The sequence below is a fragment of the Protopterus annectens genome, chromosome 4.part0 (genome assembly GCF_019279795.1).
Source record: "Protopterus annectens isolate FY-2018-M chromosome 4.part0, PAN1.0, whole genome shotgun sequence".
NCBI classification, from domain to species: domain Eukaryota; kingdom Metazoa; phylum Chordata; order Ceratodontiformes; family Protopteridae; genus Protopterus; species Protopterus annectens.
The window spans coordinates 978,151,724-978,168,329 of record NC_056733.1 but is presented as its reverse complement, the minus strand read 5'-3'; positions in this window follow the sequence as shown (position 1 = coordinate 978,168,329).

Sequence of the window (16,606 nt, the reverse complement as noted above, 5' to 3'; positions counted from 1 at the left end):
TCCTTTAGCATGCATTTTTCTGAAGGGTATGAAGTCTGAAAGTCAATGTCTGTCATTATTTAGTGACTTAATTCCTAAATGATTTGCCAGAAAACCACAGATTTTATGAGGAACAAACCAAAAATAAAAAGCAAAAATCTATTAATTCTTTGAAAATCTGGACAGTTAAGAAATACAGTTCAGCTGGGAGAATTGTGTGCAGAAATCCTACATAACGGACTTAACTCCCTAGGTGTGGACAATAAGTAGCCCCCAAAAAATGAAGATCTAAGAGAAGTGATTGTTTCAATTTGGCTTCATCACTTTCAGTAGTATTCAGACTCAGTCAGTGAAAATATTCATTAACAAAAAAGTTTGTGCTTGTAGACAGTTGATTTAATTGGTTCCTAGTCTAACACATCCAACCAAAAACTGAGCTGATCAGATAATCAATAAATACCTTCCTGATTGTATTAAATTGTATTCCTTGTATAATACAGTGCAGTTGTTAGAGGGAGTTTTAAATTTATTGTTTTGAACATTTTTTCAGTAAACAATGAAACAAAATGCATGCACCAATAATGACAAAACTGCTCAATTCAGAACGTTTCCATCATAAAAGTCTACTCAAACTTCTACAAGCCACCAGTATCAGTAAATATGCACAATCTCTGTAGAAGTAAAGGTCATCTAAATAATTCCACATTAAAGAGATCTGTAACTAATGAAGAGGTTGCTGCTAGCAAACAACTTCCTATTCCTTTGTTTCATCTACAAATAAAGTGCCTATTGCCCTTGAGGAATAAATTGCCTATGTTACATTAAAAAAATGATGTTAGTAATATTGCAATAGGGAATGGATGGCAAACTGATAACAGGTTCATAGTTACAAGGTACTTCTGCCAAAGATGACAGTCTCAAGACTGCAGCATCCACCCCTTTTAAAAGTACAACACAGTAAAGTACCAACAATGCATCTACTGTACATACTGTGGGAGTAGAACCCACAGCCTTCTGCATCAAAAGTAAGTATTCAACCTGTTATGGTATTAACAATGCAAGCAGACTTAGCATAAAAAGCACTAAACTTCTCTTCCCCTGAAGCTCTTAGCTTCTTGTAAAATCCACTCGACACTCAACTGTATCGCTTAACTTTGCAGCACAAGAAATCTAGAAAAAGCCAAAATCTATTGGGGGGGGGACAAAAGCCCCAAAACCAAGGACACATTTTAAACATTGATTGTATAATCTTGGAAAGTTGCTAGAATAAAATGTTGTGTTACCACCATGCATTTCACTGCAAAGTCTTGAACCCAGGATCCTGTGCACTGTTGTTGTTCATCTGTCATTGTCGAAGATGACCAAGGACATCACGTCAAGGAGGTTGACTGAGTATGGTGTGTCCAGCTGTGGCTGATCAGTCCAATGTGGGCTTGGAAAGCTCTGCCACACATTGGGCACAAGTGGTCATTTGGGTTGGTTGGGAATGAGTTGGCTGTGGATTTACACAGTTCATGCTTCCTCTGTGCCTCTGCAGTCCTGCTGTGCTTGTAGAAGGCAGCACCTTTGCAGATGTAGTTTCTCCAGGTGGGACGGTCTTGCACTAGGGTTTCCCAGGAGTCCAAGTCAATGCCAAACCTCTTCAGAGAGACTTTCAGCATGTCCTTAAAGCACTTTTTCTGCCCACCTTGTGTGCATTTGCTTCCTGCAAGTTCACCATAAAACAGTCTCTTGGGGAGGTGTATATCTGGCATATGTACAAGGTGGCCTGCCCACCTGAATTGGGCTTTCCTCAGCTGGGTGTAGATACTTGGCAGTGCAGCTTGAGAGAGGAAAATTGTGTCTGGAACTTTGTCCTGCCAGGTAATTTTCAGCAGCCTTTTTAAAGCGTTCATATGGAAGCGATCCAACTTTTTGACATGATGCTCATATACAGTCCGTGTCTCACAGGCACACAGTAGTTTGGGCAGTATGACTCATTCACAGTCCATGCCTCACAGGCACACATTAGTGTGGGCAGCATGATTCATAAACAGTCCATGTCTCAAAGGCACACAGTAGTGTGGGCAGTATGACTCATACACAGTCCATGTCTCACAGGCACAAAGTAGTGTGGGCAGAATGACTCATACACAGTCCATGTCTCACAGGCACACAGTAGTGTGGGCAGTATTAATCATACACAGTCCATGTCTCAGGCGCACAGTACTGTGGGCAGTATAATTCATACACAGTCCATGTCTCACAGGCACACAGTCGTGTGGGCAATATGACTCATACACAGTCCATGTCTCACAGGCACACAATAGTGTGGGCAGTATGACTGATACACAGTCCATGACTCACAGCACGTAGCAGTGTGGGCAGTATGACTCATACACAGTCCATGTCTCACAGGCACACAGTAGTGTGGGCAGTATGACTCATAAACAGTCCATGTCTCACAGGCACACAATAGTGTGGGAAGTATGACTCATACACAGTCCATTTTTTCACACTGAGCTTATCGAAGGAAGGACACTGAGGAAACTCAGAGCTATAATAGATAACATTATGTATCCTGTTTTTTGTTTATTTTGTTCTTTATTTCTTTGTTATTTATAGCACTTTGTGTACTGTGTATTTTTCTAGCTAGTTTCACTGTGTGTGAGGTATTAACTGGAAATTTCCCACTTTTATTAAGCATCTGTTGGGTTGTTTGTTTTTGATAACTTGTTGCAGTTAAACTCTTTTTTCTAGTGGCTCCTTTAGCTGTTTAAAACTTTTATTTAAAAGCTCACTGCTGCTTTTCAGCTGTGAGAAACATTTCTGCACTTTGTTCTAAGTAGTGGGGATATTTGTAGCATTTCCATATTCAGGCTTGAATTTGGGCCTAGTGTTTGTGGAGGCTGTGTGTCTGAGCACATATTCAGGGACATCTTGGTTTAGCCAAAGCCATCAGGCATTTCAGTGAGAGAGAATTGTTTGAGGTCATTGGCTGACTGAGGTCACCTGGACTACAACTTAGACTAAGCACCTCATTGGTTCTTTTGAGATTTCTTTCTTAAAAGCTGTTTCAGGTTTCAACTTTCTGTTACCTAAGAAGTTCAGTTGTGAGAGTTCTGCCATTTCACACTGAGCTTATCAAAGGAAGGACACTGAGGAAACTCGGAGCTATAATATATAACATTAAGTATCCTGTTTTTTGTTTATTTTGGTCTTTATTTCTTTGTTATTTATAGCACTTTGTGTACTGTGTATTTTTCTAGCTACTTTCACTGTGTGTGAGGTATTAACTGGAAATTGTCCACTTTTATTAATCATCTGTTGGGTTGTTTGTTTCTGATAACTTGTTACAGTTAAACTCTTTTTTCTAGAGGCTCATTTATCTGTTTAAAACTTTCATTTAAATGCTCACTGCTGCTTTTCAGCTGTGAGAAACATTTCTGCAGTTTGTTTCCCACCCTCCCTCCCTGTTGGTATAGTGTTTTTATAGTTGGTGGCTTTGCAGTTGCCCACCCCTAGTGTAAATTTGATCTGGGACCCTTCTCCCAGTTTAGTCTCATTACCTCATTCTACCCAGTACAGGGAGAGCATTTGAGAAGGCCAATCAGCTTAGTTTCTGCTACTCCTTTCTCTCTTTCCACAAAAAAAAAATGTATCTGCTTTTACTGTATTTGTGTTTCTTCCTAATTTATTTTGCTTTTGCGTCATCTTAAAAGTACTCAGTTGTATTTATTACTGCTTGGTGTAACTCATTCTAAGCCTTTTAGTTTAAGCACTTGAGCTTCAGACCAGTTGTTTTACATTAAGAAGGTTTGTGGTCTGCACTGTAGTGGCAGAACAGGTAGCTTACATCCTTCTAAGTTGGGAACTGCTGATTGAGGACTCAGTGTCTGTTATTCTAAAGGTGTATTAATTCTGGTTTAAGCACTTGGGCTTCAGGCCAGTTATTTTACATTAAGAGGGTTCGTGGTCTACACTCTTGTGGGAGGAGAGGCTGGACTCTGCCTTTCTGAGCTGGGAATTTCTGGTTAAAGGCTTATAGTGCCTGCATATTTGAACTGCTTCTTACTGAAATTGGTACACCTTGTTTGCTGTAGCATAGACTAGATCCAGGCCTGCTGAATCTAGCTTTGTTTGTATAACTTGAGCACTGTGAAAGGAAAAATATACTTTAAAAATTATCAAGACATGGTAGGTTCAGGTTAAGGCACTTTAATCTTGCAGCAAGGAGACAATAACATGCTATTACAGAGTTTGTCTAACCAGAAACAGGAAATACTTTCATTTTTATACATTCTCTAACAAGACATTGCCTACCAAGCTGACATAACAAATTACCAGTCTTTTCATCATCACTTGTTGACCATCAGTCTTATGAATTTCTGCTGATTTATCAATTTTTGTGAGAAGCTTCCTAAAGAAAACAACATGGCCTTGATTACCACCAGTTAGATACATGTTATGTTGCCATTCAAGGTACTATGGCTAATTCAAGCACAAAGCTAACAGTTCATTTCTCTAATAATCCTTTGTCTACATTATCTCTAAGCTTCTGCAGCTGTACATGTTCTCATGCTTCGAACAGAGCTGATTGTTTAGAATCATTACATTTACAGAATAGAGCATTGTTCATTCATTCGTTCTTGACCTAGCAGATAAGCACCTGCTTCTCAAGTACATTTCCAAAAGGCATAAAAACGAATATTGCTGTGCTAGCAATTACTAGGTCAGAGGGCATCTTGCAAGTCTCAGAAAGCACACTGTAGTTTCAAAAAGCATCTTTTTCAGTTTCATATGAAACTCAATTTATATATAACACAGTGCATGTAAAAAAGAATGAAAAACGTGTTAATTCTCCTAACTATTAATTTGCATTAAGCATACACACATTAATACATATTTTTCTAACATTTCCCTTCTGTTAATACTTTTTAATTCTATTTTCAAAAAGAATAAACAGTTTGCTTCTTTTCCTAACCTCTTCCAATCAGGATTTGCAGTTAAGAAAGTCATTCAGTTTAAACTTTTATGAAAGTGTTTCACATTCTAGCAGCTCTTCAAATTCAGTACTTTGATACATAGTCTCAGCTACTGATATGTCTATAAATTCTTTGATTAATTTCTTCATGTAGGGGATTCCACAACAAACACAAACTCTTATTAGGAGTAATCCCACCCCAATGGCAATCAAAATGTTCATTATGATGGAACCCCACCCCCCAAATAAATTCTGGAAAAAGTCCGTCAGAGGGTTTGGGCCTGGTTTGATTATGGCCGACACTTGCTGAATTACCTCAAGATGGTCATTGATCTCGTGCTGATGATCTGGAATAAATGCACAGCATTCTTCTTTGATTAAAGCACACGTCCCACCGCTCGCAGCTAGGGTGAAGTCAAGAGCCATTCGGTTTTGGAGCACTACAGTTCTCATTGCATTCAGTTCATCAGTTATCAGATCAAGAGCAGAAAAAGTTGCATTACTCATCACTTTGAGAAGTTTAGACAGTTTTTGCAGCTCCCAAATTGATTTAACTGTGCCATATGCAGGTAATATGCCTGCCCACGATATGACAGCATCACTCAAGTCCATGTGCGCAAGTTTGGTTCCCACATTATGATGGTCTTTCCAGCCCGCCTCGATCTGTCCCACTGGATTCTCAGGTTTTATAACAGTCTTTTTGGTTACATCTCGGGTATTTCGAATACTTCCCTGAGGTAAAACTGCAGTGTGTCATATGGCTGGGACCAGGTATCCCAAAAAACAACTGCCAGACCAATTCTCAGGTAACCACTTATATGCTTTTTTACCACACACAAAATAACAGTCCTCTATTTTAGTTGTTACTTTGTTACCAAATGACTGCCCTGCATGAAACATTTTCCTATCTATTACAGATAACTGTTTAAAAAGTACAGGATTACGTTGTACCTGATCAAGAGTCTTATGTATAGATTTAAGAAATGAGTTATAATCTGTACTACAAGATCCACCTAGATCATTTGCTTTTGTATAACATTTATATTGTACGGTGACATTACACTTGCTCCAACCCACTTGTATGGTATCATTTTTGTAAAAACATGCAATTCCTTTTTGTGTCACAGGCAAATACAGTGCTACTTTATCATATGCTTTAATAGCTACTGTGTCAAAAAACAGATTTTCCCAGGTCTCATTGACCCCTAGGGGGATAGCAGCCATCAATAACCCCCCGTATGCTGTTGGTATGGCCGTGCAGACCCAGCAGTTCGAAACATTAAAAGTCTCAGCATACACACGTGTAATCGCCTGATAAGTGTTAAAGCTCAGATGGCAGTCTATGTTTGGCCCATGACGTTAATCAGTTCAACTTTTGTGGGAGGAACAAGGAGTGGCCACAACAAAAAGAACAATGTAATTAGCATAGCTATCAAAAAGATCATGCAAGTTTTCTGAGGTTGCTCAATGTCTCTATTCACCTATACCTGGCCATTTTTTTCTCGTTGTACAACAGTAACAAGGTTTTTGTCCAATTCAAAGTTCTTAACCAATTTACAGTGTGTCAAACAAATCCAGGATGCTCGCTCCGTGATCTTGACTGCAGTAGTGTCGACAGTAGTATCTGGTACGGCCCTTCCCACTTCGGAGAACTCCAGTTCATTTTCTTCACAATCTTCACCCAGACCCAGGTGCCTGGGGCTACTGCTGCTTCCGATTTTGGTTGCTCTTTATCTGAAACAGAATTTAACTGCAAAAGTTTGTTATTCAAAAATTGTCTCATATACCCTGCAAGTGAACTGTCAGCCTCTTAGGTTAAGAGGTTCATAGGTTCATACTAGACTATCTGCCCTAGGGCATTTATAAGCCTAGCCAGAATGTGTTTGGCTTTTGCCACCCATTTTAAATTTATTTTGCTATGCCCTTTTTCGAGGTTAGTATACTGTGCCTCTGTCTAGCAGTGACATAGAAGTGATACCCGGGGTAAACCTATGATCTCCCATCCACTCATCAAGATTCCTGTTGAAGAGAGTCAATGAGGGACTCTGCCTAACCTGGACTGGGATTTTATTCCAGAGTGAAGGGAGCCTCTGGGTTATGAATCTGTCCCTCCAGCATGTCCTATTTATTTCAGTGCTGAGGTTCAAGTCTCTCGAGTGCATCGCTCGATGGGATTTGGATTTTCTGAGGTGCAGCATGCCCATTAATTCTGGGTTGGACATGGCTTTATACATCAGGCACAGATTGCCTCTGAACAAGCGGTATGCCGCTGAGTAGAGCTGGAGTTTCTTTAACCGGGCAGCATATGGCATCTGTTTGAGCCCTTTGATCCTCTTGATGAGGTACTTTTGGGGTCTTTCCAGTTGCTGCAGGTGTCTGGTAAGGTACATCCCAAAAGGGGCATTGTACTCAATTATGGACCTGATGAGGGTTGAGTAAAGAGGCACGATGACCTCCCCTGAACTAGATGTGAATCCCTTCATGATTAGGTGGGCTATATAAAATGTTTTTCTAACCACTTTGGCCACGTGGTTGTCAAATGAGAGATTGCTATCAACTTGGGTCCCCAGGTCCCTAATTACTTCTTCTGTACTTAATGGATTACCACCTATGTGGTAATTTGTGGGCACTTTGTTTTTGCCAAAGGGGATGACTATACACTTTTTGGCATTTAGCTTGAGGCCATGGCTCTGGCACCAGTTGTCTGTTTCTATGAGGCCCTTTTAGAGGATGCTTCTGTCGGCTGGAGAGTCAATTATGGTGCCCAGTTTGCAGTCATCTGCGAACTTGGTCAGCCACAGTCCTTCTGTGTTGGCCAGTACCTCCGGGAAATATATACCGAACAAGAGAGGTCTCAGGACTGAGCCTTGTGGGACACCACTTGTAACTGGTTTGGAGTCTGACATGGCTCCAGCAATTCTAACCATGTGGGTTCTGTCCTTGAGCCAGTTTGCAATCCATCTAGTGACATAGGGGTTTATATTTAAGCTGGTGAGCTTATCTATAATGCCCGAGTGGGGTATTGTATCAAAGGCTTTTGCGAGGTCCAGGTAGGCTGTGTGGACCACCTTCCCCTCGTCAATTGCCTTGGTGACCGTTTCAAAGAAATCAACCAGGTTTAAGAGGCAGGATCTGCCCTTAACAAAGCCGAACTGGGTAGGATCCAGTGTCCGTAGGTCCCCAATATCTTTATTTATGAGGTCCATGATGATCCTTTCCATAACTTTGCAGACCAAGCTAGTCAGGCTTATGGGGCCATAGTTTCCAGGATCCATTGAGGCACCACCTTTATGGAGAGGGACCACTGTTGCTGTACGCCACTCTTTGGGCACACATCCTGTAGTAAGGCTGAGATTGAACAGTAGTTTTATGTTTGGGTTTAGCTCTTCTTGGAGTTCATGAAGGACGCAGCCCAGGACACCATCTGGTCCCATTGATGCTGTGTTTTTTGCTTTGGAGAGGGTGGCTCTTACCTGAGCATCTGAGATGTCAGGGGGGCAGCACTCTGCTGGGATAGATATTTTCCCTTTTGGTGGGGAGGGGGGGAGAAGTTTGCGCTGAACCTGTCAGCTAGGATGTTGGCAATGTCTGTGGGGTCAGTGTATTTTTTGTCATTTTGGACTAATTCTGAGCATATCTGGGAATTACCACCCAGGTTCCTAACATAACTAAAGAAAGCCTTGTGATTATCCTTAGTGTCCTGTGCAATTTTTCTCTTGAAGCTGGCCTTAGACAATTTTATGAGTGCCCGTAGTTTTTTGCTAATACTGATCAGTGATGCCTTCCCTTTTTGGGATTTTGCTCTATCATTTAGTAGCTTCCTCCTTCTATTGTATAGTTTGTTTATGGCTGGGGTCCACCAGACAGGACGTCTGCCTTTGGAGGATTGGGTCTTGGTTTTATTTGGGATCGCATGATCCATGCATTCCTGAAGGTGTTCACAGAATGCGTTTATAAAGGATTCTGCGGTCTGGGCCGTATTTTCCACAGGCCCAGGGGCTTTGAAGGATTCCACCTCGGTTTTGAGGAGTGTGAAATTTGCTTTAGAGAAGTTTTTCACTGTGGTTTTCTGGGCAGGGGGTGGGGTCGAGATGTGAATATCCAGTGAGATTAGTTTATGGTCTGATCTTACCAGTGAGGGATACACTTCTGGTCTGGAGCATAGAGTCCCCATGTTGGTGATGATCAGGTCCAGTATGTTTTCCCCTCTTGTGGGAGTAGTAACAAGTTGTTCCATAGCATTTGAATTTATAAATTCTAGGAACCTTTGGGCTAGGGTGTTGGAGCTAGAGTAATGCTCCCAGTCTATGTTTGGGTAGTTGAAGTCGCCCAATATAATGGTGTTTGGAGAGACCTTCATATTTTCCAGTGTTTTCAGGTAGGCGGAGTGGGGTTCCTGGGTTTGGGAGGGTGGTCTATAGCAGGCTATAAACTGGAAGGAAGTTTTACCCACTGTTAGTTGCACATGGATAGTCTCTGATGCTTCCTGCTTTGCCACCAACCTGGAGGTGTGGGTATCTTTGATGAATATTGATACTCCCCCTCCTTTTGTGGTTCAGTCCAAGTTTTGGGGCCGAAAAGCATGATATGAGGTATAACCTTGTAGTGCTCGGGTGCTCTCGGGAGCCCTGAACCAGGTTTCTGTTACTGCACACATATCGATGTTCTCCATGCTAAGGAGAGTTTCGAGTGCGTGCATCTTGAGGTTTAGACTTCTGGCGTTGAGTAGTATTACTCTTAGTTTCTTATTCCTTGTGATACCTATGGAGGTGGGTTTGTCTTTTGAGCCTTGCCTAAAAAAGGCACTATGGGGGTAACAAGAGCCTTTGCCAATATCCAAAAGCCCAGGGGTGACAGGTGCAAGCTGTCCCTAGCGAAGCATCGTGGCTTGTTGAGCATATCATCCCAAGCTGACAGGCATTGGATCCTTTTTGAATGACACCAGTACTTAAGCCAATTGTTGAAATTGATCATCTTGTCTTCATATTGTGGCATCATTCTTGGTGAGGGTAAGATGCTACTCAAGGTCAGGGTCATACCGGCCTGGGCTACATGCTCAGAGAGCTCCCTTATGTCTCTTTTCATGTAGTCCAGGGAGGTACGTCTCAAGTCATTCACACCAGCATGGACAATGACTGAGTCATATTTGTACTTGCCTTGGAGTGACCTGAGTGCTTGTGTTATGTGGTGGATCCTAGCACCCGACAGGCTGCTCACCATGACCCTCTCCTTGTTCAGCCTGGTGAGTGGGACGTCAGTGTGCCTGACGATAGAGTCACCTATTACAAGTGTATCAGGTGTGTTGTTTAGTCTTAAGGGCTGTGACTGCTCGGCACACTGGCTTTGTGAGATATGTGTTGCACGTGTTTTGTTTTGGGGTAGCGGTTGCTTGGGTGTCTGCTTTGGAGGTCTCTGCTGCTTAGGCAGATTTTTATTTAGAGCCTCCGAGTATGTTTTTGTGTGATTATGTGTTTGGTTTGCTGTCGTGGTAGGTCTATGTGAGACTGGAATTGTAGTGAGTGTGGTTTCCTTCTCCACCTGACTGGTTATGCCAGTACTGAGTTGAGAGAGCTTAGCCTCCAGTTTGGCTATATGGTTGCATCTCTCACATGTGTTGGAATTTGTTGGGAGGAGGAGAGGGTTGTCTGTGTACATGAGGCAGTTGTAACATTGCCTCAAGATTCCCAGATTCACCAGCTGGACCGGAGAGGAGATTGACAACTGACCTTTGGACATGCTAGAATAATATTGGGAATTCCTTAATAATTGAAAACAAGGGCCAGTGGCGAGTGAGGGTGTAGTGCTTTTAATTTTTAGTGCTGACTTATATAATTGCTTTAGTGAGCAAGTGCCAGGTAACTTAAGCGCAATGTGTTACAGGTAACTTAAATGCAAAAATGACAAACAGTAACTTTCTTTCAAGTGAAACAAGGAAATAAGTACAGTAAGCAATGCAGATATCACTAGTGATCCACAGAAGTGCTGAGAAGCCACGTATTAGGTGGAATTAGCGTTCCAGGGAAATAACAAGCAAACAAACAACAAGCATATAAACAAAGCTAGATTTAGCAGGCCTGGATCTAGTCTATGCTACAGCAAACAAGGTGTAACAATTTCAGTAAGATACAGTTCAAATATTCAGGCACTATAAACCTTTAACCAGAAATTCCCAGCTCAGAAGGGCAGAGTCCAGCCTCTTCTCCCACAAGAGTGCAGACCTCGAACCTTCTTAATGTAAAATAACTGGCCTGAAGCCCAAGTGCTTAAACCAGGACTAATACACTTTAAGAATAACAGACACTGGGCTCTCAATCAGCAGTTCCCAACTTAGAAGGATGAAAGCTACCTGTCCTGCCACCACAGAACATGCCACAAACCTTCCTAATGTAAAACAACTGGTCTGAAGCCCAAGTGCTTAATCCAAAAGACTTAGAATGATAGCTACACTTTAATCAAGTTACTACCAAGCAGTAATAAATACAATTGAATACTTTAGAGAATGCCTGGATTAGTGCTCAAGTTACACAACTTGCTCTGCAGATATGAGAGGTTTCCACTGAGTTGTATAATATGCCCTCCCAAACAAAGTTTCAAAAGGAGTCAATCCCTTTGCATTTGGTACAGTTCTCATGCTCAACAGTGCTAGAAGCAAACAGTGCACCCAGTTCTTTTGTGTCTCACTAATCAATTTCCCAAGCTTATTCTTCAACACCCCATTGTGCCTCTCTACTAATCCCTCAGATTGGGGGTGATATGCGCAGTGATTTTTTAATGATATCCCAAAATAGCGACTAAGTTGTTGCACTGTTTGGTTCACAAAATGTGTACCGTTGTCACTATAAATCTTTTCCGGTATGCCAAATCTAGGTATAATTCTTTAACAAGGACCTTTGCAACAGTAGCTGCATCTGGATTTTTAGTTGGAAAAGCTTCCACCCATTTGGAAAACATATCTATAATGATAAGACAATACTTTTTTATTTTCACATTTGTTCAGTTCTATAAAATCCATACAAATAGTATGAAACGGATACGGTGGTATAGGGAAATTCCCTTGCATAGGCTTCAATGCCCCTTGTGCATGATGCTTGTTACAAACATGGCATGCTGCACAAACATTTTTTGTATAATTAGTAAATCCATGCGTTGTAAACACTCAATTCACTAACTGCAACATCCCCCCTGTTGAGACATGGCTCTGCCCATGGCTCAACAAAGCTGCATATCTAAACAAGTTAGATGGTAAGATTGGTTTCTTCTCTTTGGAGATGTACAGTCCCTTCTCAAGGATTGCTTCTCGTTTTATCCACTTTTGTTTTTCTACATTTGTAGTAAGTGTCTGCATTGTTTTCAACATTTCTAAATCTAAAATCTCAGAGGGTTGTAATTCCTCACTCAAAAGAAAAACTTCTGAGGCTGAAGCTGCCTGTATTGCAGCTGTATCAGCCCTCGCATTACCTTTTGAAATTCTATCCTGTTGCTTGGTATGAGCTACGCATTTGCAAATAGCTACTTTTCGAGGTAACTGAATAGAGTCTAATAAATCTAAAATGAATTGTGCATGGTTAATTGGTTTACCAGTAGATGCTATCATTCCTCTATTTTTCCACTGCTGCACAAAAACATGTACAGTAGAAAAAGCATACTGACTATCAGTAAAAATATTCACTTTCTTACCTTCTGCTAAGGTACATTCCCTTGTTAAGGCAATCAATTTTGCTGCTTGTGCAGATAAGTTGTGTGGTAAAGATTTTGCTTCTAAAGTCTTGGTATCAGAAATGACTGCATACCCCACTAGAGTGCGTCCTGTAGGACCCCTCCTCTACGAGCCGTCCACATAGTATGTCACCTCAGCATCATCCAAGGGAACATCTGTAAGGTCTTGTCTAGGTAATGTCTTTTTCTCAATCTCCTGCAGGCAGCAGTGTGGTTTGCCATCTGCAGGGGTTGGGAGCAAGGTTGACGGATTCAAAGTTGTGCATCGTTCAGTTGTCATATGAGGTTGGCTCAACAGTATAGTCATACAGGAAAGATGTCTAGCAGGAGAAAGATATGCTACTTTTTCTTGCAGTAAAATGATTGCGACTGCATGAGGCACTCTCAATGTGAGAGGGTGGAACAACACTACTGAGGCTGAAGCCTGCACTGCCATTGCAGCTGCTACTACTGCTTGTACACAGTGGGGCAAGGATCGCGCCACTGGGTCTAGCTGTGATGAATAGTAAGCTATGGGGCATTGTTTGTCCCCATGCTGCTGTGTCAACACTGGTGTCATATAACCTTGTTTACAGTCTACAGTTTGGAAAAATCACTTATGATAGTTTGGTAATCCTAAAACTAAGGAAGATGCTATCAGTTATTTTAGCTTGCAGAAAGCTGCTTCTTCTTCTGGTGTCCACTGTAATAAATCCTGTGCTGCCATCGGCTTTTTTAATATCAAATTAGTCAGTGGAGCAGATTCCAAAGCATAATTTGGTATCCAACTCCGACAAAAATTAGAAGTTCCCAGGAAGGACATCATTTCCTTCTTGGTATATGGTCTAGGTGCTTGCAATATTGCTGTTTTTTTGTCTTCATCTAATATTCTGCCTTCTTTGGATATTACATATCCCAAGTATTTAACTTGTTTCCTCCAAAGTTGCAGTTTGTTTTTGTTTACCTTGTGTCCTTGAGTAGCTAAAAACTGTAATAATGCTATGGTATCCTCTCTGCATTCTTGCTGGGTGGGGGCTGCTAGCAGAATGTCATCTACATAAAGTAATATCTGACTACCTTTCGGTGGATAAATCCCACCAGGTTGCTTGCCATTTCTTGTGCAAATATCGTTGGACTTTCACAATATCCCTGTGGTAATCTCGTATACGTATACCGTTTCCCCTGAAACATAAATGCAAACCAATGTTGGCTGTCGGGGTGTATCGGTATTGAGAAAAATGCATTACTAATATCTACCACAGAAAAATACTTCTGCTGAGGCTTCAAATCATTCAATAAGGTGTGCGGATCTGGCACCGTTGGTGCCCTGGATATAACTGCATCATTTACGGCCTGTAGATCTTGGACCATACACCATTCCCTGTTTGCTTTCCTAACAGGAAATAAGGGTGTATTACATCGTGAACCGGGAGATTCTATTAAGACTCTTTCCTTAAGTAGGGTTGCTATTATAGGTTTAATCCCTATCTCTGCATCCTTTCTCAATGGATACTGTCTTTTCTGAGGTCTAAATGCTGATTTTGGCATAATAGTAACTAGTCCTGCTGTTCGAATAAGTCCTACATCTGATTTCCCTGTTGACCAGAGAGTCTCTGGTATGTCTCACAAGGCTTTTTTCTCTTCGTCCAGTAAGAGTAATACTCAGCTATTCTCACTGGCCTGTGAGTGCACAGCTGGGTGTGTCTGTGTTATCCAGTTCAATTTCTGCTTCTGTACTCCTTGTTCAGAGAGTTCTAACTCTGTCTGCTTTTCCCACCTTGTGACTTTTTCTCCTAAGTCTGCCCATTTCAAACTTCTATTTTTGCTTAAGCTAACATGTGGCAATCGATTAGATTTGTAAAGTGCTAAAAATTCCTGGGACAATGAACAGCTTATTACACTGTTTCCTTCTGTGTCCCAGTACAAGTTTCGTAACACTAGCCTGTTTGCATGGTTTTGAAACAACTCCTGCTCATATTCTTTATCAGGTCCTGGTCTGTTACAGTAATATAGAGTACAATGCAACAAATGCTGTTTGTCAGTATCAAGGGAGGGGGATTTACTGATGGCTATGTTCATCGGTTCCTCGGTTACTGCCCCTGGACCAGTGGTAATCAAGTCCTGGCTGTACCAATAATATGTCTCACCCTCCGGTCACACTACAAAAGTATCCATTTGTCGCTGTGCTTCCATACCCTGCATAACTGGAACTACGGCTATGCCAGATATCTGCATTAAGTCTCTGCCCAAGAGATTTACTGGGCATTTTGCAGAAACAACAATTTTACTTTTCTGGGTCACTCCTGAAACGGGGTCAGTTATTGCTATGTCATGGGAGAGTGGCTCCCGATACAGCTGTCCATTAGCTGCTTTCACTAGTATGTAATCTGGTGATTCTGAATCTTCCGGTAATTTGGAAGGATGTATCAGGGTCCGCAAAGCCCCTGAGTCACACAAAAATTTGACTTCCCTCCCCTCTACTAGAAGCATAACTTCCGGTTTTGTGTCTGATAAGTAGAGCTCTAGGCTCAATAATGCTAAGTCTAAAATTTCATTTTCTTCAACATCTATAAATTCATGTACATCCTCTACCCCTTCTGTCACATCCTCTACCCTTGCTACCACATTTGCATTTGTCTTTTCCTGTTTGTTCTCATTCAATGATTCCTGACTATCCTATAGTCATTCCTCATCCTCCTTATCTTTCCGTAGTCACCTTTTTATTTAGCCTGCAATCCCTTGCCAAATGTCCTTTTTTCCCGCATTTAAAACATTCACCCCTTTTCTTTCTTTCTTCAAAATCTTCTGATCATTTATCAGATTGTTTGTTTCCCTGGGCATTTTTCTTACCCTTTCTCCTGGTTTGTACTACAAATACTTCTGACCCATCTTCTGCTGCAAATACTTGAGTTTTCTTTTTCTTTTTACTATTAAAATGCCTTTCTGCATGTCTTGCATATTCAAGTAATGGCTGCAATCTACTTGTATGATGATCTACCATGTGCTTTGTAATAAAGCTGCTAATGGGAGTTGTACTACCTTTTAAGAATGCATTCTTTAGCTGCTGCTCATATGGGGAATCATGTGTTTGATTTTCGGGTATCTGCGTTCTGCAGTGGTTATTAAAACACTCTAATAATCTAGCATAATATCTATCAACCGTTTCACCTTCTTGTTGTATGCACTGATTAATGCAAGTCCAATCAGCCCTAGGCTTCCATTTTTCAGAGATTCAGTCTGTCAGACCTTTTACTCTGTTATCCAATTCTGCATTACTATGTGGGAGTGGTCTAAGCTCTGCATCACGGGGATTCCAGTCACCACTGATCACATGCCAATCTGGACCTACAATTTGTCTAACTACTTTTTCTACTTCTTCTCCATTCAAATGGTAACTTAATCTCATACCCTGTAAGTCTTCTAAAAATTTTCTAAAATTAACTTTAGGATGGGGAATTCCCTCAGTGGCTTTTCGGATGTCTTCCGGTGTCCATGGTCTATAAGCTAAAAGAGTCGGATCCTGTCCTGCCTGTCCTGCCTGTGGATTTGGTACTTCTATGAGTGGACGTATCTCTTCCTCACTCATAGCTTGTGATTTTCTATTCATTTCGTATAATTCAATCTCCCCTCTCAAGTTACGTGTTCGAGACTTAGACTCAAAAGGATCCCTGACAAATGGTTTTGATGGTGTAAGAACAGCTTGGTATAGCAGAGGTGGATCGGCTTGTCCACTCGCTTCATATTCTGGTAAGGGAAGCGGAGGGGGCGAAGGAGGGGCCGTTGCTATTACCAAGTTATTATCTTCTTTGTCTAAGAACATTGCTTTTGAATTTTTAATCTTTTGTTCTCTGTGATTTGCTTCATCAAGCCACCTATGTGCCTGAGGGACTCCTAATTGTCGCTTTTTTAAGTGACCTTTTGCGTCTGTTTTAAGTTGTCTGACAAGTTTAATAAGTGCAAGTTTATCTA